The sequence below is a fragment of the Muscardinus avellanarius genome (genome assembly GCF_963383645.1).
Source record: "Muscardinus avellanarius genome assembly, chromosome: 1".
In the NCBI taxonomy this organism is placed as follows: Eukaryota; Metazoa; Chordata; class Mammalia; order Rodentia; family Gliridae; genus Muscardinus; species Muscardinus avellanarius.
Genome location: NC_137786.1, coordinates 114,857,866 through 114,883,644, shown reverse-complemented (window position 1 = coordinate 114,883,644; position 25,779 = coordinate 114,857,866). Strand labels below are relative to the sequence as shown.

The 25,779-nt window shown below is 42.7% G+C and overlaps 1 pseudogene across 1 annotated transcript; it reads right to left on the bottom strand.

The window, feature by feature from the left end:
• Nucleotides 1-627: 627 nt before the first annotated feature.
• Nucleotides 628-2,801, bottom strand: LOC308263864 (propionyl-CoA carboxylase alpha chain, mitochondrial-like; annotated as a pseudogene). The gene has a single exon. The product of its transcript is annotated as a propionyl-CoA carboxylase alpha chain, mitochondrial-like (transcript).
• Between the last annotated feature and the right edge of the window lie 22,978 nt (nt 2,802-25,779).

Below are 25,779 nucleotides of genomic sequence, written 5' to 3'. Positions count from 1 at the left end.
CATTGATCATTTTGAGAATTATGTGGCATGGGGATTCTCTTCTCTGATCCTGTATAAAGGGAGTTCTATATGTTTCCTGGACCTGTGTATTGACCTCTTGTACTATGTTTGGAAACTTTTCTATTACTTCTTTGAAGATATTATTGATACCTTTGGTTTCACCTTCTTTTCCCTCCTCTATTCCAATTATTCTTAGGTTAGCTCTCTTAAAATGGGCCCATATTTCTTCAATGTCAGATTCCTGCTGTCTGATTTTTTTTTCTAAATTAGAAACTATGCATTCATTTTTGGAGTGCTCATCATCTTCTAGGAGCGAGATTGTATTCTCCATGTGGTCTAATCGGTTGTTTATACTTTTTTTTTTTAGACAAATGCTCAGTTTTATTGATTTAATTTTGACACTAGGAAATCTCACAGCAGAAGTACAAATCATATGTACAAGTATTTATAGCAATAAAAATTTCCATTGGTGATTTTTTGACAGAAGGTTGGTTTTGACTCCTCTGTGGAATAAATACGGCGGCGTGGCACCTGCTGCACAGGAGTGTTCCTCTAAAACGCTCGCATCAGCTGCGAGGAAGCGAATAATGCAAATGGCCAACTGAGCCGGGCGAGGCTAGAAACGCCTCACTCCAGCTCCACGAACAGATCCCCTTCTCCAACGGTGTCCCCGGCTTTGCAGCGCACCGATTTCACCTTACCAGTCTTCCCGGCCGCCATGCTGTTCTGCATCTTCATGGCTTCAATCACACAAATTTCCTGACCTTCTGCTACCACGTCTCCAGGCTTGACAGAGACGGCCACCACCACGTAGGGCATTGGGGAATGCAGGATGCTGCTCGTGTCCTCGGCTACTTTTTCCAGCATGAATTTGTTCAGTTCTGCGGCGAATTTGGTTAAGACACGCAACTTGTACACTGTACCAAGAAATTGAATGCTCATGTTTCCACCTGCTTCTCCAGAAAGACACTGCACAGTCCTCGGCGAGCCATCAACACTGACAGACAGTAAGGGCGAAGCCAGGTTCCAGGTGCTGGTCACATTTAGTTTCGACCCATCAACTTCCACAGAGAACACTGAGCCACTGCTGGATGCCGTGACACTGTGGTCTTCGTCGTTTTGTTTTACCGAAAGCTCCCACGTGCTCACATCTGGCTTGATGACAGGCACTCTTGAATGCTCCTGAAACCGTTGTGCTCATAACTGGGAAGCCACAAACAATGATGAAGCTATTGCCAATAACTGGCTTCTCTCAGTCGTGGTTAACGTGTGCCCTATAAAGCCATCAGGGTATACATCAGAGAGAAACTTAGTGCTGATGTCTCCTTTTACAAAGTGTGACTTAATGATCACCTCTCAAAGTAATGCAATATTGTGTGTAACACCTCAAATGACATAAACATCCAAGGCATGTTCCATTCTCTTCAGAGCTTCATTTCTATCAGAGCCATAGGTGATTACTTTGGAAATCATAGGATCATAGTAAATGCTGATGTCACTTCCTGGCTGGATGCCACTGTCAACTCAGACACCAGGTAGATGTACGGGCTCTTGGTACTGAGACAATCTCTCGATAGACTGTAAACCAAAAGACTTGTAGGGGTCCTCCGCATAGACCCGGCACTCGAAGGCCCAGCCGTTGATGGGAATGTCGGCTTGCGTGTGCCTGAGAGGGTAACCTTTAGCAACACAAATCATTTCTTGGACTAGGTCCAGGCCAGTAATGCATTCAGTGACGGGATGCTCAACCTGGAGTCTGGTGTTCATTTCCAAGAAGTAGAAATTCTTCTTGGAATCCACGAGGAACTCCACGGTTCCTGCAGAGGAGTACTTCATTGCTCTGGCCAGGGCCATGGCCTGTTCCCCCATCACTCTGCGAGTCTCGGGATCCAGAAAGATGCTTGGGGCTTCCTCCACCACCTACTGGTTTCTTCTCTGAATTGAGCACTCTCTCTCATTAAGCCACAGAGCGTTTCCATGCTTATCACCTAAAACCTGGATTACTATATGACGAGGGTTATCAATGAATTTTTCTATTATCAGTCTATCATCACCAAAACTAGAAGCAGCTTCTTGAGAGGAAAATCTAAAGCCATCCCTGGTCTCGTCGTCACCCCAAGCGATGCGCATGCCCTTCCCTCCACCGCCTGCGGAGGCCTTGATCATGAAGGGGTAGCCAATTTCCCTTGCAATTCTGACAGCTTCATCTGCATCCTTCACGACCCCATGGAAGCCAGGGATCGTGTTCACCTTCGCTTCCTTGGTGAGTAACTTGCTTCCGATCTTATCACCCATGGCTTGAATGGCGTGTGTGTCGGGTCCAATAAAAGTGACATCTTCTGCTGCCAAACACCTGGCAAATTCTTTGTTTTCGGAAAGAAATCCATAACCTGGATGTACAGCTTCGGCCCTGGTTTTCTTAATGGCCTCCATGATGGCGTTCATGTTGAGGTAGCTTTGACTGGTGGGAGCTGGGCCAACACAGATGGCCTCTTCTGCCATTTTCACATGGACAGAGCCAGCATCGACATCACTGTGGATGGCGACTGTCTTAATGCCCATCTTCTTGCAAGTTTTAATAACCCTGCATGCAATTTCTCCTCTGTTAGCAATAAGAATCTTATCAAAAGTCTTTTCGTTAGGATAATATCCCACTGAACCCAGACTACAGGAGAACGTCAAGCGCTGTTTTGAATAGTGTGGAACAGTAGGGCCCATGGCGCCGCGCTCCGCATCAGCTGCCGAGGGGGCCGCCTTCCGGCCACGACCAGCGCTGCTGTCCCTACCCAGAGCCCCGCCATTGTCGCCCCGCTGCCCGGTGCTCCGCTGACCTCTCACCCGCAGAAGGGGGCGGAAGGGGAGCCGGTTGTTTATACTTTAAATTGAGGACTTTATTTCATTAATTGCATCCTTTATCTCTTTTTTACTCTCTATGAATTCTTTTCAAAACACCTCTATTATTTCTACAGTTATTTTCCTGATTTGCTCCATTGTTATTCCTCTTTCCCATGATTTTGGAAGTTGTGACTTCTCTGGGTTCTTCCCTTGGGTCACTACGACTTCACCTAAGGTGCTCTGGATCTCGAGTCTGTGGTATCTCAGTCCCCACTACTCCTTTACTGGGTTGTATCACAGAGTCTCGGACCCAGGAAGTCAATCAAGGCTGCTTTAGACCATGGGGGGTGTCAGGTTGGGCATTATCCTGCGAGGAGTTGTGACTATGGTGTGATTGATATCTCTGCCACCGCCATTCCCCCACTGGGTCAAGTGCCTGGGAATGCAGTACTGGGATTTCTCCTCTAGGGGCCCCAATTTGACTCACTGTTGTTGAGTGCGCTGATGGAGCTGCAGTGGACTCAGTGAATTTGCTGCTGCCACCTGTGGCAATATGGTGCCACTGCCATACCCTCAGCTGTGAGGCTGGCGTATTTCTTCTCTGGTTTTGAGCTCCGCTCTGAGTCCCTGCAGGATGTGCTGAGCCCGGCCCCTGGGAGCTTTAGATGCTCTCTGTGCTGAAAAATCTCCGAATTCTGCCCAGCTGTTTTGCAGCGGCTCACCTCGGCTCACTGTCCACCGCTCCTCTCTGGAGCCTGGTGGGCTGTTGATTGCATTGGTCTGGTGCCGTCTGGTGAACTCGCTGCTGCTGCTGGCCATAAGGCGCTGCTGCTGTGTCCTCGGGCGTGAGGCCGGCATATCTCCTCTGTGACTCTGGGCTCCATTCTGAGTCCCCCTCCTCTCTGGGGTCTGGTGCTGCAAGGGAAGATGGCGCCCGTGCTGTTCCGTGCTGTGGCTTCGGTCGCAGCACTGTGGTCTGGTTCCTTTCTGATGTCTCATTTTTCCAGCCCTCTTTTTCTCTGTCCCTTGTAATTACATTTTTTGTTTCTCTGCTGATTGTGTTTTCTGGCTATGAAAGGCACTGATTTTGTGGTAATAGAGATTGGTTGTTAGCGGGGCTCATAAGCCCCACTTTTCTCCGTCGCCATCATCCCAGAAGTTGACAACCAATTACTCTTACAAAGAAATATTTTGTGTTCTGAATTCCAAGAAAGAGATGTACCACATGTCTTGTTTCATAACCTGAGAAGCCATCTGACATTTGTGATCTTGTTTCCCATATTTAAACTACATCTACAAGGAGTGGTAAAATTCTTTACCTCAATTGACATGAGACTTAAACTTCCTCAATTGTAATGTGAAAGATGTAGGTTAAATAATTCCAAAGGTCCCTTCCACTTCCAAAACCTTTACAACTAAAGTACACAGCACTAGGTGACAGCTAATTTGTTCGATGCTCAGAAGCAATGGGTGTTTGTGCCTACAGTTTCTATAGCCCCTAAGAGAAGCTTCAAATAATTTACACTTCTTCTTCATATAGAGTGTGCAGATGGCAATTTTTAAGCAACAATTTTATAACTTTTAAAAAAAGTTATGACTCCCTAGAACAGAAGTTCTCAAACTCTTTCCCAATCCCCTTCTGAACTTTCTGGGGTTTGTTTGGCGGTGTTTGGAATTGAACTCAGGATCTCATATATGAAGGCACATTCTACAGTTAAGCTATATCCCAGCCCCTCAAACAGCACATTATATACAGATGTGGATAGAAGAAATATGTTTAATTTATCCCAGTATTGTCCCCCATTTCTAGGTAACCATGGGTCATAATGTCTTAGGTTAAAAATCCTGCTAAAACTTTTATGGTTCAGACACCATTTTTCCATTAGGAAAGGACTTCTGGTACCCACCTAAGTCTCTGGGAAACAAGGATAAATTGTAATTCATCATCATTCTTCTTCAGCTTCTGTCCTGCCCCTCATGTATACCTTGACTAAGAATCTGCTGAGGAAACCATGCATGAAAGCAAACCAAATATAAATATTAATGTAGATGTTTTTGTCTCTTCCTGGTGACGCAATTTTATCCCTAAAAAAAGTCTCACATTACATTATAGCCAGAGATGTCTTTAAAAGGGGACAAAATAAATCTCTACCAAGTAAATACCATTTTGCAACCTTGGTAAATGATATATGCCAAGTAGATACATTTTGTTTATAGCAGTATAAACAATGTAATAAATATAAATAACTCAAAACATTTTGCAATATAAATCCTACTACTGGTAAAATAGACAGGTACAACATTGAAATCATCTGCAGAAGCCACAACTTAACTGAACCTCACAGCCTGCATTCAACATGTACATGCTGGGAAATTACATGAGTAAACTCTAAGTAAAACCAGTGCTTTGTGAGTTAAGCCTACAAAGGAGAGGAGGGGTTTTGAACTGGACTGGCCATGCACTCAACTTGGAAGAAAAATAATTATCTCTTTCTTGTGTTCTTAGATAAGAAAAAGAGTGATGGTCAGTGGAAAAAGTGTAGTGTGGCCATCAAGACAACAGTGGGATGCTGGTGGAATATACTTGAGAAGGATGTGCCTCTTCACTGATCTCAAAAATCTTTCCCATGTAGTCCTCACCATGAAGGGTAGGCAGGTGCAGTTAGTCTGTTGGAATGCTATGTTTCAGTCTCTGGATCTGTTAATCCTGGTTCTGCCATTTTAACTCCCTATGGGCAATTCCCATCAGAAAAGTAGCTCCTCCATGGACTCTCCTGCTTCACTTCTTCCCACACCACCTTCCTCTCACAATGCAATAAATCACACATTTATTGAGGATATACTTTGTGCTAAAAAATATATATCCTAACCATCCTGACTACTCCACAGACCAGTACACAAACTGGGGTGACTTCAGTCCCCTGGATTCAGTAGAATATAAGCTCTGAATAGAATTAAAGGAGAATGTAGTTGCCGCAAGCCGCTCAGTCGAGATGGGCGTGATCCCACTTGCGATCGAAAAATCTCAGAAAAGATGGGTGAGGATAGGGTGCCGTACTGCAGCCACTTATCTGCAGTGATTCTTTCCCTTCTAGGAAATAAATTTCTTTAAGTTCCTATTTACGGCGCTTCTGGAAAGAATCTGATATGAACAAGAGCTTCTTGAGCTAATGACACTTTATTACAAGAACCAGAAAATTTATATCTTTCACCAGTGGGGTTAATAGTAAAAAAAAAAGGGGGGGGGGGGAAGGAGTGTAATCACCATAAATCAATAATCAAGGTAAAAAAACAAGTTAGTCCGGCTTTCAGGAGATTAGCTCAGAATCTTCTCCAGATCCTGCAGCAGATCCAGCTGTCCTTGCGAAGGGCAAATTCCAGAAGAAACGGTATGCCCAGGGCTTGGAGAATAGGCTTCTCATGGAGTGTTCTTTAACTTTTTGGAACTTTCCATCTTTAGGGCTTAGTCCATAAGTCAGGCACGGGGAGATGTGGCGATCCACGTGAATGTAATAAAGTTCTCCCAGGTGTTGTCTGCCTTGCCTTCTAAAATCTGAAATCTTAAGCAAACTCACAACACAGTTTGGCAGATAAACACCAAAAAATACCATGAAGTTTTTAGATTTAGTTGTCAGATATATTTCCTTAGCTGCTGAACACTTTTCCTCAAACGATAGGCTTATTAGAAGCCTATTCCTCTTTTAAATAATCCATTTCCACATCACAATCCTTCTGCAACCTGCTTTTAATCTTTCTAATTCCTTTCTTTCCCATTTGGGACAATCTTATGATAAGCTCTTCTTCATACAAGAATCCTTTCTTATTCTCACCATATTTCCTTTCTTTTACACATTTATTATGTCTATCCTTGTTTCAGACATATTCATTTCTTAGCCATGTGGCACCTCTTTGTGGTGCCTCTTTGTCTCAGGTAGTATTCATACTGGGTGTAAAGGTTAAGAATCTTCCTAGCCTTCAGCTCTATTGTATTGGGCAGTATTAGCTGCTCATAAAGTGTATCTTCTCTGTGTCTAGGCAGGATCACAAGGATAAACAGTTACCAGTTGCCTCCCCTTTAGGGCTAATGGTTTCAGTTAACTTAATGCTTTTACTGTGTGTTAATGAAAGTCAGAGATAGAGGGAAAATCTGCATTTTGTAATTGCTGTTACGGGAATGCTGTCACTGCATCTGAATTCTAACTAGATTTTATTACCACTTGAACAAAGCCGAGGATGTTTAGAGGCTTAGACAAATTACCAGGAAGTTTATTTTCCATGGACTCAGTTTCTCTCACAGTCCTGATCTTACACCACCGGAGCAATTTATGTGGAGAGTTAAAAGAATCATTACTAAAAGAATAATAGTTATGAAAGAATATCTAAAAGTGGGGAGTACTTTGGCCAGAGACGACACCCTCTCTCGGGGCTATATGCCGATTTGACTATGTGGGAGGTCACACACGCAGATGCCGAGAGGAAGTGGGTGATCTCGGCACGTAGTGGTGTTCATTCATGAGGTGGTGTTCAAAATGAGGTTTGGGTTGAGAGTGTTGCTCTGTGGTAGAGCGCTGTGTGCTTAGTATATACAAAGTAGCCTTGGGTTCAATCCCTAGTACCAAAAAAGGGGTTTTTACATATGCTTACATGTTCAGATTGTTCTTATATACACATAAAGATATAAAAATAACCATGGGTATTGTTTGTCATCTCCTTTGCCTAGAAGACTGTGGAATGCAAGCCAGAACTGCCCAAGTTCCATTTCTAGACATGTTTTGCTTTTTATTATTTTATTCCCTCTACATCACCCTTGATGTTTGTCTTACCCAGATGTCTGTGTAGAAATGCTGAGACAGACATAACATTTTGTAATGTTTTTTCATTTGTTTCACATTGGAACCATGAATGTGCATTGTTTCTGATAGGTTGAGTCCCCCCTCCCCTCCTCCCACATGACCTCTCAGTGGGGACAGAAGGCAGAACCTTGGAAGCCAGAAGTGGAGATATCATGAGACTCCAGAGGTCACAAGACTATAGATGTCACGAGAAAATCAGCATGCCTATAAAACATCGGTGCTTCTGTTACTACACGTGACTCAGAGGCCAATCAGGACTATGCACAACTCTCCAGACACATGGCCCATTGGTCCCTTCCCCCAAGGCCAGCTGACTTGACATAGGATGCCGGGTTGGGTCCGAATAAAGCAGTGGTCTCTGATAACCTGTTTGGTGTTTTTACCTCCCTCCTAAACTCCCTAACTCTATTTTCATTCATTCAGTTTCTTGTGAGTAATTTATAAGTAACCCAAGAAGCATCTCTAGAGTTGTAGCAAGGGCCAAGGCCTCTGAAAATAGCCAGCCATTGATGTTCCTCATTGTCTGCTAGCTGTACCAGTATTGGGAATGGCCTAGGAAGATTTGAGAAAGCTCTGATTATTAATAAATATATTTCAAAAATTGGGTGGAGGGCAGACCTGTGGAAGAACTGGAAGGACTTGGTTTTGGCCAGGAAGCAAACAGCTATTATAATGTAAAACATCCTAGCTAAAAGTAATTAGCAAGTAGAAAGAGAAGGGGAGCTAGGACTTCCTAATTCTAAAGACAGGTCTATATAATAATTGGCATCTAGTTAGGATGGGAGGAGGGTATCAACCTTCATGAAAGGAGAAATCTGGGCATAGACAAGGAGTTTGAAGGGAAAAAATAAGGGGATGAACTTTACTTATGTCAGAATGATGTAGAACAAGATGGAGGGCCTTATGTCTATAAAAACTATTTCGTGTTTTGTATTTCAGTGACTTCATTTGAACACCCCCATGCCACTCCTGAATGGCATGGGGCTGTAACTATCTTCTATCTTTTTTAATAAACTCCTTTAAATCTTCAGCCAGAGTCCAAGGTATTGCATATTTATCCTTAGCTCAGGACAAGAATCGTGGTTGAGGAGGAGAATTGTTTCCGGGAGCTTAACAAAGGTCCCCAGGGACAGTTCTCCCAAATGGTAATCTTCACCTGTAACATTAGCAGGCTTTGATAATTCAGTAAAAACTACTTTTTACTACTTTTTACTTTTTTTTATTATTAACTTTAAGAATCCCACTAAATACCAAAGTAATATGCTCTGTTCATTCTGTTCATTTCAACCCTTTTTTCTTTTTTCTTTTTTTTTCTTTTTTTTTTTTTTGAGGGTCTGAGGATGGAACCCAGGGGCATTCAACCTCCGAGCTACACCCCCGACCCATTTTTTTATTCTTTATTTTTGAAACCATGTCTCACTGAGTTACAGAGGGCCTCACTAAGTAGCTGAGGCTGTCTGCGAACCGGGATCCTCAGCCTTCCGAATGCTGGGATTACAAGTGTGTGCCACCACACTCGGCTCATTTCAACTCTTTTAAATGTATAGGTTTCTCTAATAGAAAATCACCTCATTGGTTCATGGAGGATTAATTATGCTCCTTGCTAACAACACATGTCAACCAGACTAAGGCTCTTTTTGCTCTTGCCTTCATCCTGTCCATAGCTTTGAAAAATAACTAGAACATTACAGATCTTACAGACTTCCTAGGCAATGTGAAAAGATTGCAAGCCCAGAGCAAAGTTTCAACTTTGGAAAACTCTCTGTGAGGCTTCCTGGACTATTGCCTGACCTGAGGAAAAATACAGTATGTAATTGATAAGCCTTCAACAAAAGGGCCTTGTAGTGTTTTCCACATTACACAGCAGATTATTATATCATGCTTTATGTCCAGTGTTCTGAGGGATGGATAATTATACTACATGTACACACACACACACACACACACACACACACACACAGAGCAAAACCCTGCTGTCTCCACGTACACACTGATACCCCCAATAACATAGAGGCATAAACACAACACTACCCCAAGATCTCATTTATGACCATATGTTGGGCTACAGACTTATTTATACTCCATAGGACTTCAAAAGCCATTCTGTTTGGCTGCTTTTCCATCAGTCTTAACCTAAGACTGTCTTAACCTAAGACTTTAAGCTTTAAGTCTTCATTCCACCCAATGAGAGAGAAGGGAGGTCTGTCCTGTTTGGTTTTATTGTATTGCCCAATTATTAATAAAAAAACTGACATTTCCTTTAAAACCCAATAAGCTTTAAAAAAAAATGTTTAAATCACATAACTGTGAGGAACCTCCCTAGTAGATCCCAGGTGTTTTCTAGGGACCAAGAAATGAATGGAGCAGGTGGGGACAAGGAGCCTTAATTGTTGAAGCCTGGCTACAAAGAATACTCCCCAGGAGGCTGGGCTTTTCCTACAACTACCTAAAAACCAGACAGGGGCAAACTGACCTTCAGTTACTACCCTCTGATTTCCATCCTGCTGTTCCCTGTTGATTTTCTAATAGCTTAGATGTTTAAAAACAATTGTGTCCTTTGAAACATTTTAGCCACCAACAGGCAACTGTGATTAGTTGAGAAGGGAGGAGGGGGAAGTGTTCTTTTCTGTCTCTGTGAAAAACAGTGGTTTTCCTGAATCAAAAATAATGTAAAAATGGAGATCTGCAGGTACCCCGGTTACCTGGCAACCCCAACCCAAGGCTGTGTCTGTTTGCATCTTAATGTCCCCCAGCATGAAAGTGCAGTCAGAAGGGATTCCACTCTGTGGAGCCTCTTGACTCTGTCCATTCATTCACCTCATTATTTGGTTTCCAAGTGAGGAACTCAGATTTCTGGGGACCCTAATGTATGTCTCTGAAGGGAAGAAAGCTTCAGTTGGAAATTTTCTATCACTTCTTTTTAAATGGATTAGTGTTTTGCAAACCCTCTGGGATAATTTGTGTTGAAAGGAGAAAACAGGAGAAGAATTGGAGGAGTACTTCTCTGGCTTCCCTGCAGTCCTTCCCCATGGCTCTAGGAAATCTGCAGTGTTATGGCTATTTCATCAAATCCTTTCTGCCCAAGGCTCAGGGAATTGCCTGTCATGCTGCAGATTCATCTATAAATAATCAGCCCTATAAATAATCAGCCCATTTTAGCAGCTGCCTGAAAGAACAGTGACAGAGAAACAACATTCTGCACACCTTCGCTCTGGCTCCCCCAGGCTCTAGCCCCACCCTAGGCCAGGCACATTATTTTTAGTTCCTTCTATTACTGGAACTAGAGATAATATTATAGAGCTGTTTTTGTTGTTGCTATTCTGTCTTTGTAACTTAAAGAAATAATTTGGAGACTATGAAAAAGCAAGGGGGGGGGTGAATTCCAAACTAGACAATATTTAAAAATAACATTTTACTCTCTTTGGAAGGACAATGTTGCATTATACCTCTAGGTTTTCAGACTAATATCAATGGTTCTTACACTGATTCTTTTGACCCAAAACTAATCAAAACAGGCTTACCTGCTCTGTATTTCTTAAAAATTTAGTTCTCTGGGGTCTTAATCCATTAATGTTTATTTGTGTTTTCATCATGGGTTTAAACTTCAGTGAAATTGCCAAATCTAAAAGTTTTTTCTAGCTAGGTACAGTGGCACACACTTGTAATCTCAGTACTTGAAAGATTGAAAGAGGAGGTTGAAAGCCAGCCTCAACAATTTAGTGAAGCCCTCCACAACTTAGTGAGACTGTTTCCAAATTAAGAATAAAATAGGACAGGAGATGTAGCTCAGGGTTAAAATGCTCTTGTGTTCAATCCACAGTACCATACTGATGGATTGAGGCCTGTTATTGTTACAGATTGGGAGAGTATGGTTGTGGGGAAACTGTTCCCGGGAACCCCTGCTAGGGTCCCAGACACACTTTCCCTCAAACCACAACAAACCCAAAATGACCAAAAACAGAAAAAAACACGGGTTCTTGTCCTAAGCTAAGAATAAATATACATAGCTTAAACAGTTGCTGAAGACTTAAAGAGGATTATTAAAAAGATAGAAATGCAAGAGATAGTCACAGCCCTGTGCCCAAGAGTGGCACAAGGGGGCAATTCAACTGAATATACCAAAGAACACCAGTTTACTGAGTGTTTGTTTTGTTTTGTTTTGTTTGGTGGTACTGGGGTTCCTGGAAGCCCTTCTATCTCTGGGCTACACTCCCAGACCTATTTTTTTTAATTTGGAAACAGGGTCTCTTAAGCCAGTGAGGCTGGCTCTGAACCAGTGCGTTCCTCCTGTCTCAGCCTCCCAAGTGCGAGGATTACAAGCGTGCGCCACCATGTCCGGCTACTGAGTGTTTTTTATCCAGACCAATTCTGCAGCAGGTCCTTTGATCTGTACATATGCTGCCCTATCTCTAGCCCAGTTTTCTGCTATCTCCAGCCAGATTTTGGAAGGCCTTGTCTCCAAACATAGCCCTCTACACCTCTTGTTCCATCCCCCAAGATGTGTAAAATTGCTTCTCCGGGATCTGGGATTTTCTCCATCCCTTAGGCCATCAGTCTCTCAGAAATGTAAAGAGATCTCTTCCCTGGATCCGGCTTTCTTTTTTTTTAATTTTTTTATTGGTGCACTGTATTCATACATCATAGTGGGATACAAACTTTTGTAGACATACATGCACACATCACCCAGTCAGCCCCCACCATATCCCCACCTCATTCCCTCCCCATCCCTCCTTCCCATGCTTGGCTTAGTGGTTGACATCTAGTATTATAGCAATTTATCCAAAATTAAAAATGATAATCTCACATAACAGTTTCATTTGTCTGATACCAAGCTTTTGATAACTTAAAGATAACATTTCAATATTTCTTTTTGCTTTCTTTCTTACCAGAGAATATTTTTTTCATTTCTTTTTTTTAGGTGAAACTATCATATATTTATATATTTATTTTTCAGAAAAAAAATCTATCCTAATATAGAATATGGACTCTAGATACCCAAAACGATCTCAAAAAAGAACAGAGCTAGAAGATATATATTTTCTAATTTCAACCCATATAAAGCTACAATAATTGAAACAGTATAGTACTATTATAAAGGCAGATATATAAACCATTGGAGTTAAATAAAAGCCTAGAGCTAAATTCTTTCATATATTGTCAAGTTATTTTTGACAAGGTTTCCACGAACATTTGGTGGGGGAAATAATAATCTTTTAACTAAATATTGTTGAAAATAATAATTACATGAAAAAGAATAATATTGAACCCTTACCTAATCCCATATACAAATATTAACTCAAAATAGATAAAAGATCTAAATATAAATCTTAAGACTATAAACTTTTAGGAGAAAATCTGGGTCATAAAACCTCACAACACTGAAATGGGCAGTGATTTCTTGGATATGATTTCAATGTCACAGGCAACAGAAGGGTATACAAACTCCCTAAAAAATATATTGTATATTCAAAGACAATGTAAACAGAGTGAAAAGTTACTGATAGAATGGGATAAAATATTTCCAAATGCTATATCTGAAGGTATATTAGTATTCCAACTAGAAATCCTAAAAATTAGCAACAATAAAAACAAACAATACAATTTAGAGATAGGTAAAAGACTAACATAAATAATGAATCTCCACAGATAACCAATCTTAGTTATCTGTTGGATGGAAAATCTTGTTTCTCTGGTTCTGGTGTGTGTTACCTATTTCTTCTTTGTAGTTAATCTCTTTGAGTATTTTCTCTAGTGCTGGTTTTGAAGACAAAAATTCCTTCAGTTTCTGTTTGTCATGGAAGCTTCTTATTTCTCCATCTAATTTGATAGAAAGTTTTGCTGGGTAGGAAATTTTTGGCTGGAAGTTGTTTTCTTTCAGAGTTTGGAATATGTTACTCCAAGCCCTTCTGGCTCTCATGACTTGGTTTGGGAAGTCTGGCGTGATTCTAATTGGTTTGCCTCTGAATGTCACTTGGCCCTTTATTTTTGTTGTCTTTAAGATTCTCTGCTTGGCTTCCACATTGGTCATTTTGACAGTCATGTTGTGTAGGGATCCTGTTCTCCAATCCTGTTTAAAGGGAGTTCTATAAGATTCCTGGACCTGTGTAAAGACCTCTTGCTCTGTTTGGATTTTTTTTTTTTTTTTTTTTTTTTTTTTGGTGGTGGTACTGGGGTTCCTGGAAGCCCTTCTACCTCCGGACTACACTCCCAGACCTATTTTTACATTTTTATTTGGAAACAGGGTCTCCTAAGCCAGCGTGCACGGCTGGCTTCGAACTTGCGCGATCCTCCTGTCTCTGCCTCCCAAGCGCGGGGATTACAAGCGTGCGCCACCACGCCCGGCTGTTTGGAAATTTTTCTGCTATTACTTCCTTGAAGAGATTGTTGATCCCCTTGGTTTCACTTTCTTTTCCCTCCTCTATTCCAATTATTCTTAGGTTAGCTCTCTTAAAATGGGCCCATATTTCTTCAATGTCAGATTCCTGCTGTCAAATATTTTTTTCTAGATTAGAAACTATGCGTTCATTTTTGGATTGTTCATCTTCTAAGAGCGAGATTCTATTCTCCATGTGGTCTAATCGGTTGTTTGTACTTTGAATTGAGGCCTTTACTTCATTAATTGCATCCTTTATCTCTTTTGGGCCCTCTCTGAATTCAAAACACCTCTATTATTTCTACAGTTATTTTCCTGATTTGATCTTCTAGAAATCCCTGATTTTCTGTTTTATCAGGTTTTGATGTTGTGGGGTTGTGGGCATTCATTGCTCCATTGTTATTCCTCTTTCCCATGATTTTGGAAGTTTGTGCCTTCTCTGGGTTCATCCCTTGGGTCACTATGACTTCACGTAAGGTGCTCTGGATCTCAAGTTTGTGCTATCTCAGACCCCACTACTCCTTTACTGGGTTGTATCACAGAGTCTCCGACCCAGGGAGTCAATAGAGGCTGCTTTAGACCATGGGGGGTGCCAGGTTGGGCGTTCTCCTATGGTGTGATATCTCTGCCACCGCCACTCCCCCACTGGGTCAAGTCCCTGGGAGTCAGTACTGGGATTTCTCCTCTGGGGCCCGCAATTTGACTCACTGTTGTTGAATACGCAGATCGAGCTATAGTGGACTCGGTGAATTTGCTGCTGCTGCCGCCGGTGGCAATATGGCGCCACTGCCACACCCTCGGCTGTGAGGCTGGCGTATTTGTTCTCTGTTTTTGAGCTCCGCTCTGAGTCCCTGCAGCGTGTGCTGAGCTCAGCCACTGGGAGCTTTAGATGCTCCCTGCGCCGAAAAATCCCGCCCGTCTGTTCCACAGCGGCTCACCTCAGCTGGCTTTAGCTGTCCAGTGAACTCGCTGCTGCCGCCGGCAGTAAAGCACTGCTGCCGCATCCTCGGGCGTGAGGCCGGTGTATCTCCTCTGTGGCTCTGAGCTTTGTTCTGAGTCCCCTTCCTCTCTGGAGCCTGGTGATTTTTTTGTTTCTCTGGTGATGGTGTTTTCTGGCTATAAAAGGCACTGATTTTGTGGTAATGGAGATTAGTTGTTAGCGGGGCTCTTAAGCCTCGCTTTTCTCGGTCGCCATCTTCCCGGAATTCTGGCTCCGGCTTTCTTTCCTTCTCTTTAGAAATGTAAATTACAAGTTCCTCCTTCCTGCCAGTCCTGGCTTTTTTTAGTACAAACGATATATTTTCAAAATTGGAAATCTTTCCCAATACTGGTACATTAATACATTTTAAAACCTCTTCCCAATACTAGTACATTATGATTGCTAATAAGGGCCATTATTAGCCCTTATTAGCCTTATTTATTTTTTATTTATTATTATTTATTTATTTATTAGCAATCTTGCTAATAAGAACAAGATTTCATACTTAGGCAAAACAACAAAATCCTTTTCTCTGTCTCTAAGCTGTCAGCCAAGAACTATAGCCAGGGTTGACCTTAGTCAGCTAAAAATGGGCCATTAGACCAGCTGAACATTGGATATTAAAACACAAACACCTACACTTAGAAAAAGAATTATATAGACTCTCACAACAGTTTAGACTAAAGTTAAAAGATAAAAAGCAAGCTATATTAACCCAATATTACTAATAACACAAAATAGTTATAGCTCCCCAAACCTCCATTTAAAAGCTATTTTCTATGTCTTTATTTTTATTATTATAAAACAAGTTTTCAATATAGTAAGTAAGTTTTAGCAGACAGAAATAAAGAACCCCCCAAGCACATAGGTGGCCATTACATGCTTTAAACTTTAAAAATAAAAAAGCCCCAAAAGTAAGAAATTGGATGCTCTCCCTAATATGTAGAGTCCAGGGAGAAAATGAGTCACTGGAGAAACTCTAGACAAAGAAGGAGAAAGTATAGATGAGCAAATAAGGCGATCTAACTTAGGAAGATGGAAAAGGGGAAGAGGACAATTTTCTATTGTACATGATGTACATTCACAAACATATCAAAGTCAATTCCTAAGCCAAACATGAGAAGGGAGGAGGGGAGAGGGAATGGGGTGAGAATTGGGGAAGGGCTAAGTGATGTCTTCATGTATGCCTTTACCATCTTGTACCCCATTAAGATGTAGGACTACAATGCACCAATAAAAAATAAAGAAATAATCATAAACATCCCAAAAAAATAAAATAAAAATTATAAAAAATAAAACCAAAAAAAGTAAGCCTCTACCATACAACCCCTGACCTTGCTAATCTAGTAACACATTTTGATCAGTGATGTCAGACCTGTCTGTCCCTGTAAGGATGAACATAGAAGCTAACAGAAAATGCTTACACATCAGAGATAACTGTAAGGCCTGCACCTGCTTTTGGTGGGAAAAAAATTATTAGCTAAACAGGATTGAGAAAAAAGATAATGAATTCTTACCCAAAAAAAGTATACATTTAGAGACCTTAGTGTCTTAGTTTCAAGGCACTCCACTGCATCTTTCTTATGTACAGAGCTTTGATTGCTCTGTACCTTCTTTCTACCTTTGTAAAAATAAAACTTTGATTAAGCTTGCAGCAGTGTAGTTTGGGCTATTTTTTATAAACTAGATAACAACAAGAACCCACAGCAACATCTAAAACCATTACAAGGCCAGCCGGGACCCTGGTCACTAGACTCTGGACCCCGGGCCAAAATGCGCATAGCACACCAGACCCCTGGAGAAACCGGGCCCAGTACCCTGGGTTCCAGGTGGGGGTCACGCGGGGCACACCAGCCAGGGCCCGGGTCGCGGGACTCTGGGCCCCGGGCCGGAACGCGCGTAGCACACCAGACCCCTGGAGAAACCGGGCACAGTAAGACACTGGGTCCCAGGTGGGGGGCACGCGGGGCACGCAAGCTGGGGCCCGGGTCACGAGACTCTGGGCCCCGGGCCGGAATGTGCGTAGCACGCCAGACCCCTGGAGAAACCGGGCCTAGTACCCTGGGTCCCGGGCTGGGGTCACGTGGGGCACGCAAGCCGGGGCCCGGGTTGCGGGACCCTGGGCCATAGGCAGAGTAGTGCGGAGCACTCTGGACCCACGGGGAAACCGACCGGGTCACAGTGCTACTGAGTGCCTGATCCCAGTACCTCCTCAAACCACATATACTGTCTTCTCTTATTTAAAAAAAAAAAAAGGAAAAGAAAAAGAAAAAGGAAAAGGAAAATAGCGGAGAGGAGTTAAGAAAGCCATTGTGGATGCCAGAACACTGGAGATGCAGACAAAACTTATCTAAATGCACTGGAACTTATGGAAAAATTCTACATGAAGGAGGACTGCTGTTTCTTTATATTGTTAAGAATCTTGGACATCACCTGTAAGGAGAAAGTTTAGCGGAGACCAAGGAGAAAGGCAGTGTTGAAAGCAGTCTCCATGATGGCGGTGGAGAAGCAGAAACCGGATCCTACCAACCTTATTATTTTGGAGAAATTACACCAAATGTCGAATGCTACTGTCACGCATGCTTAGGAACACTGGACAACATTCAGAGTGGAAAAAGAGCCTGGGAAGGATTTGAAATGGTGGAGGCAGTGGTAATGGCAGTGGCCAGTACTCAGGGGAGGCAGAGATCTGATAAATTACACCTGGAACCTTTGAAATAATAACCCCAGAGACAGTGACCGGAGCCTGCCGAGGGGTTAGGCCGGTGCCGGGGCCAATGGCCGACATCGGAGCCTGCGTGAGGCAAGGCCACTACTGGGGCCTCCGAGGCTGGGATCAGAGCCTGCCGAGGGGTTATGCTGGTGCTGGGGCCAGCAAGGCCGGGATTGGAGCCTGCCGTGAGGCAAGGCTGGTGCTAGGGCCTCCGAGGCCAGGATAAGAGCCTGTCGACGGGTTAGGCCGGGGCCGGGGCCAGTGGCTGGCATCAGAGCCTGCTGTGAGGCAAGGCCACTACTGGGGCCTCTGAGTCTGGGATCGGAGCCTGCAAAGGGGTTAGGCTGATGCCAGGGCCATCGGCCAGCAGTGGAGCCTGCCATGAGGAAAGGCAGGGATTGGAGCCTAACGAGGGGTTAGGCCGGTGCCAGGGCCAATGGCTGGCATCGGAGCCTTCCATGAGGCAAGGCCACTACTGAGGCCTCTGAGGCTGGGATTGGAGTCTGCCAAGGGGTTAGACCGGTGCTGGGGCCAGTGAGGCTGGCATCAGAGCCTGCCATGAGGCAAGGCCAGTACTGGGGCCTCCGAGGCCAGGATAAGAGCCTGCCGAGGGGTAAGGCGGTACCGGGCCCAGTGGCCGGCATCGGAGCCTTCTGTGAGGCAAGGCTGCTACTGAGGCCTCCGAGGCCAGGATCGGAGCCTGCTGAGGGGTTAGGCTGGTGCTGGGGCCAATGGCCGGCATCGGAGCCTGCCATGAGGCAAGGCCGCTACTGAGGCCTCCGAGGCCAGGATTGGAACCTGCCGAGGGGTTAGGCCGGTGCCGGGACCAGCAGCCAGCATCGGAGCCTTCTGTGAGGCAAGACTGCTACTGAGGCCTCCGAGGCCGGAGCAGAGCCTGCCGAGGGGTTAGACCAGGACTGGGGCCAACGAGGTCGTCATTGAAGCCTGCCGTGAGGCAAGGCCAGTGCTGGGGCCTCCGAGGCCTGGATCAGAGACTGTCGAGGGGTTTGGCCGGTCCTGGGGCCAGCAAGGCCGGTGCTGGGGCCTCCGAGGCAGGGATCAGAGCCTGCCGAGGGGTTAGGCCGAGGCTGGGGCCAACGGCCAGCATCAGAGCCTGACTGGAGGCAAGGCTGCTACTGGGGCCTCCAAGGCTTGGATCGGAGCCTGCCAAGGGGTTAGGCCGGTGCTGGGGCCAGCGAGGCTTGGATCAGAGCCTGCCATGAGGCTAGGCCGGTCCTGGGGCCTCTGAGGCTAGGATTGGAGCCTGCTGAGGGGTTAGGCCGGTGCTGGGGCCAATGGCCGACATCGGAGCCTGCTGTGAGGCAAGGCCACTACTGCGGCCTCCAAGGCCAGGATTGGAGCCAGCTGAGAGGTTAGGCTGGTGTCGGGGCCAGCGAGACCAGAATCGGGGCCTCCCATGAGGCAAGGCCGCTGCTTGAGCCAGCAAGGTCTGGATCAGTCCACCGGGTAGCCAGGCCACTACTGGGGCCGGCAAGAGTGGGATCAGTACTTGCAACGCGATATGCACAGAGTAATATCACAGAAAATATGAATCAGATGTTTCCCCTAATCAGCAATAATTAGGAGGAAAGGGGCAACAGGAAGAGGTTGAGCTATAGAAAGGGCCCTATAGTGAAGCAACTAATGTGCCCAATCAGAGGGTATGGAATAGTGGAGGACGAAGCCTCTTTAAAACACAGGAGGTACATAAACAAATGTATCAAAGTTAATCACCAAACAAGCATGGGATTGAGGGAGGGGGAAGGAATGGGATGGGGGCTGGATGAGGGCTGATTGGATGATGTGTGCTTGTATATCCTCTCAAGTCTTGTACTCCAATGTGATTGATATATGACTACAATGCACCAATTAAAAATAAATAAATAAATAAATAAATAAATAAATAAATATAAAACCATTACAATACCACACCAAAAAATATGTTTTGTATTTGCTGGCATCTTTGCTGAAATGTTTTATTAAGGATGAAAATTATAACTATAAGTAATACACTATAAAAAGAAAAGTTGATTTATTTTAACTTTATTCAACAAAAATATTTTGAGGTACAATAATGAACAAACATATCCCATGTTCTTAGAAAACTTAAATTATAAAGTGGAAGGTGTCTATAAATTGTTTATTGGATAGTGGGTCAATGTACAAGATACATAATTGTCAATTTTAAATGTGGCATGTCAGCCAGGTGTAGTGGCACACGCTTGTAATCCTCGTGCTTGTGAGACAGAGACAGGAATATCGCGCAGGTTTGAAGCCAGCCTTGCTGGCTTAAGAGACCCTGTTTCCAAATAAAAATATAAAAAATAGGTCTGAGAGTGTAGCCCGGAGGTAGAAGGATTTCCAGGAACTCCAGTACAACCAAAAAAAAAAAAAAGTAGCATGTCAATCTATAATGATGCTATTCACTCATTCAACAAATATTTAAAGGACCCACTCTTTGGGTCAGAGGCTTAAGATTTCAAAGAATAGTGAACAAGTAGCCAAGCATGGGGACATGCTTGTAATCCCAACATTTGGGAGGCTGAGACAGAAGGATCGCGGATCACTGTCTCATCTATGTTGAAAGCCAACTCAGTCCACTCAGGGCGCGAGTTTGCTCGCGGTCGAGAGTCTCAGTAAAGATGGGGAAAGATAGAGTGACATACTACAGATTCTTATCTGTAGCGGTTCTTTCCTAGGAAAATAATCCTATGATCGGCGCTTTTGAAAAAGAACCTGACATGGATCAATGCTTCTTGTGCAATCGAACACTTTATTTTGGACACAAGCTTTTTTATATATTCCCCTCTCCCAGTGAATTTCTAGTAAAAAAAAAAAAGTGCAAAACACCCAAGGTACAAAAGAGAGATACACATGCAGATTACCAACCCTGAACAAGACAAAAGTAAGGCCTGGGATATCCCAGGTCTTTGTGATTGAGATCAGTCCCATTATCTCAGGTGGGTCTTGTGCTCGGAGCCCAGCCCCCTTTGGCCTTGCAGCTGCAGAGGCTTCTATTTGGCTAAAAGTCACACCCAAAATCACTTGAAGAGTCCAGTTTGGTTTTAAGAGTTTTCTTTAACCCTTTCGGAGCTCTCATTCCTAGGGCTTAGTCCAATGTCCTCCTTTATCTATAATGGGGGACGAAGTCCGAGATTCCAGCTTTCATATAGTTATTGTAAGGAAAATCCATGTTCCTTTATGATGATTTAGGGAATTTCGATGAATGTCTGCTGGATTTTGTCTGCAATACCATCCGCTGTCTGAAAACTTAAACAAACTCATGACACAGTTTAGCAGGTAAACACCAAGAAATAACATGAAGTCTTTAGATTTAGTTGTCAGATATATTTCTCTAGTGGCTGAGCATTTTTCCTCAAACGATAGGCTTATCTCTCACAGTCCTGATCTTTCACCACCGGAGCAATTTCATGTGGAGAGTTAAAAGAATCATTACTAAAAGAATAATAGTTATGAAAGAATATCTAAGAGTGGAGAATACTTTTGGCCAGCGACCACACCTTCTCTCGGGGCTTATTTCTCACGTTGAGAATAGCCTATGGACTGCATGAATAAGAATGCAGATGCCGAGATGGCGTGGCTGCAGCTGGTATCTGCACATCTACTTAGTGAGGCCCTTTGCAACTCAGTGAGACCCTGCTTCAAAACAAAGAATTAAAAAATAAGGCTGGAGGTGTCACTCAGAGATAGAATGCCCCCTTGATTCCATCCCCAGTACCGCAAAATAAAAAAGAAAAAGAATAATGAACAAGTGATTCTACAATTTTTTTTTTGCAAGACACTTTTTTTTTTTTGCAGCACTGAGGATGGACCCCAGGGGCATTATACCTCCAAGCTATACCCCAAGCCCTTATAAACTCACATTATAACTTAAATTGTGTTGACAGTGGCATACATGCACACAGCACTTGCCCCCCCCATCTCTGCCTTTCTTCATACAGAGTATTGAGATTGACATTGGTATATTCACATATGTGCACATAGTAATTCCTTCAATGAACCTCACACTTCCATCTCCCCTTTCCTTACACCACCTCTCTGGCTCCACTGAAGTTTGCCCTCCATTGTCAGGAGTCCTTCTGGCATCCCCATTACTCCCTAGTTTGCGCATATTAGACAAAACATGACCCTTCACATTCTGTGACTTGCTAATCTCACTTGTAACATAATGTTCTCCAGGTCCTTCCATTTTCTTGCAAATGACATAATTTTGCTCATTTTATTGCTGAGTAAAATTCCATTGTGTGGATATACCACAATTTTGTAACCCATTCATCTGGTTTTTTGTTTTGTTTTGTTTTTGCGGTCATAGGGGTTGAACTCAGGAGCATTCTACCTCCAAGCTACACCCCCAGCCCTTTTTTTTATTCTTTATTTTGAAAGAGTCTCACTGAGTTGCAAAGGGCCTCACTAAATAGCTGAAGCTGTCTGCAAACTGTGATCCTCCGGTCTCAGCCTTAGGAATGCTGAGATTACAAGTGTACACCACCATGCCCAGCTTTCCATTTATCTATTGATGGACACCTAGGTTGGTTCCATAATTTGGCTATTGTAAATTGTTGCAAAATCTTTCCCAAGAGCTGTTGATTAGAAATTACTATTACTGTTTTTAACATTACAATAATGTCACTAGGCATGGTGGTGCATGCTTGAAACTCCCGCGCTTGGGAGGCTGAGACAAGAGGATCACACAGGTTCGAAGCCAGCCTCAGCTACTTAGAGAGACTCTCGGCAACTTAGTGAGACCCTGTTTCCAAAAATATAAAATAGATCTGGTAGTATAGCCTGGGGGTAGAAAGCCCCTGGGTTTCACCTCCAATACCACCAAAACAAAAATTACAATAATGTCATAGTTGATGTTGCTAAAAATTGCTATGCATATTTAATATGGGTTAGTCATGAAGATGTTTCTTTATTCTAAGTGGTAACACAAAGCAACAACACATAAAGCATTCATGCTAAATACATGCAATTGCACCTTCCAAAGTGTTACCTGAAGAATTACTTCTTAGAGCTCAGAAGATGGTAAGGCACTGTGTTGGGTCACCAGTGAGTCCAAGTAAATAAGAGGCAACCACAAAAGCAAGAAAACAGAAACAACAACTTTGAGAAGCTACACACATTTTCTGGTGCTGGAGGGTTTTATCAAGCTATATTCCTGACACTAAAATTGAGATCATGTGGTCTATATTATTTTAAAAAATCAATACAGGTGAAGCATAGCTGCAAAAACTGATTTTATTCAAGGCACTTTCATCTAAACAGAAACATTTGAAGTATTATCTCTGACTTGCAGCCATATTTTGCAAAATATTTTCATATTTTGGCTAAGTCATGAAACAAAGCAAGAACACTGGATTATCATATCTCATTAAATGCTTATAATTACTGAAAAAAGTTACCTCGTATGTTATAAACTATTTTTGCTCATCAAAAAGTTATTAAAAGCTAGGCACGATGACACATGCCTATAATCTCAGTATTTGAGAAACTGAGACCAGAGGATCACAAGTTTGAGGCCAGTGCCTGGTAACTTGGCAAGACCCTGCAAAATAAAAAACACAAAGGGCTGGATATCTAGCTCAGAAATACAATGCTCTTGCATTCAATCTCTAGTACCATGCACACATAAAAAGTTATTAAAGAAAGACAAAGCACCAGATGCAGTGGTTTATGCCTGAAATCCTAATACTTGGGAGGCTGATACAGGAGGACCATAGGTTCAAAGACATTCTGGGAAATTTAGAAAGATCCTGTTTCAATATTTAAAAATAAAAATAAAAGGCACTAAGGGCGTATCTCAGTAGAAGAACACCTTTGGGTTTGATCTGCATTACCCCCAAAAAATAATAAAAACAGAAACCAATAGTTATTAATTGCCCACTCTGTGACATGCACTCTAATTATTATGTATACATTAATTATATTATGTCATATCCAAAAGACATGCCCCTAAAAGGTATATCATTAAATGTAATACTTTTGTTCCTTCTATGTTATAATAAACATAAATCTTGCTAGAACTAGCCCAACATTCCTTGACCTCTTTCCTTCAAAATTTCCAAAACTTTTAGGAGTCATTTGTTGATAAAGTAGGCAGAATTAAAAGTTAGGCAGGCTGGGCGTGGTGGCGCACGCTTGTAATCCCCGCGCTTGGGAGGCAGAGACGGGAGGATTGCGCAGGTTCGAAGCCAGCCACGCATGCTGGCTTAGGAGCCCCTGTTTCCAAATAAAAATGTAAAAATAGGTCTGGGAGTGTAGCCCGGAGGTAGAAGGGCTTCCAGGAACCCCAGTACCACAAAAAAAAAAAAAGAGTTAGGCAGAGTTTTAGAAATTTGGGATTGGTCCTCTGGAAGAATCACTAAGGAGGGTCAGCAAAAATCATTACTGAGGGCAGAAAAAAGAGATTAATAACAAATCAGTCAACATTCTTTCATGGCCTTACTCAGAATAAGGAGAATAAAGCACTCAGCTACAAGATTCTCATACCTGCTTCTCTAGAAAAAGAGGCAGCTCAAGCAATTACAATGAATGTATTGAAGAGCATATATGGCAAAAGGCCTGCTACTCACTGGGGAACATTCTCCAAAACCACAGGTGTTTCAGTCAGCATGCTCACTGCTATGACCCAAAATACCTGAAATCCACAATTTAGAGGAAAAAAGATTTATTTCCTCACAGTTATGGAGGTTTCAGAGGCTTCAGTACATTTAAGGTCAGGTCACATCTTCAGAGCTCAGGTTGTGATGGTGGATAGTAGAGAGAGCATGATCTCTCACTCTCACTTTCTGAAGGCAGAAAGCAGAGAAAAAATTGGGGCTGGGGTTGAGGGATATATATATATTCCCTACCCTAAAGCCACATCCCCAGAGACTCTTCCTTAGCAACAAAGCCCTGTCTCCAACATGACCATCTTGTCTATGACATGAGGTCTAGAGACATTCTAAATCTAATCCATAACAATATAGATGAACACAAAAGTCAAACTCATGTTATAAAAGTGCTTCCTTTCTTGAGAAAGCCACATCAATGGAATTCCACAGGTCAGCATGCATTAGAATATGGAGGTAAACCTTCTTGTTTGTAGAAAACAACAAATAGGAGGCTTTTTCCAACTGTTTTCTCTTATTTATTCTTACCCACTGTTTTAGATTCTATTACTATGACAAATACATGAAATAATCAATTCATGAAGAGAAAGGTTTATTTTGGCTCACATTTTGGAGGTTTCAATCCATGGCTGGAAGGTTCTGTTACTTTGGAGCTTGTGGCAAGGCAACTCATAATGGTGAGAAATCATTGCAGAGAAAACCCATTTTACTCATGGTTGGTGCAAAAGATAGAAGAAGAAGAAGAGACTGTGGTCCCACAGCCCTCTTCTAAAACATATCCCTAATACCTAAGACCTCCCAGTAGGCCCCACCTCTCTTAAAGTTTTTACAACCTCTTCTAGCACTACACCTTTAATACATGGGCCCTTGTGGGATACTTAGGATACAAACTATAGCACCCACAAAATACGTTATTTTTTATCCTTAAACTAATGCTAAAATCTCAACTCCACAATGATGAGTTTCCCCAAAAGTCACAAATCCCAATAATGTATAATGATATCCCTGAACCACACTCTTCCAAAATCAAAATCCTTCTTCCCTCACTGTTTCAAGCATGCTTTTATAAAGAAACTAACACTCAATCTTTCCTGGGACTGTGGATTGGGGGTAGCCAAAAAAGAAATTTTATATAAAGCACACATTCTAGAACATGTACAAATGATTAATGAAAGCCCAAAACATTATTATTAAATTCATTTAATATTACTATCATAGCAAATAGTAGCATAACAGTAATATGTCAATAATAGCAGTATAGCAATGCTACTATTTCTTAAATATCTGAACATTTTAAACCTAGATAATAAATTTGAAGAACTGTTCTAAATATTAACAAAATAGCTTTTCTAAAACTGAATATTTTATTAAGAGCTTAGACATTTGAGTGAAAA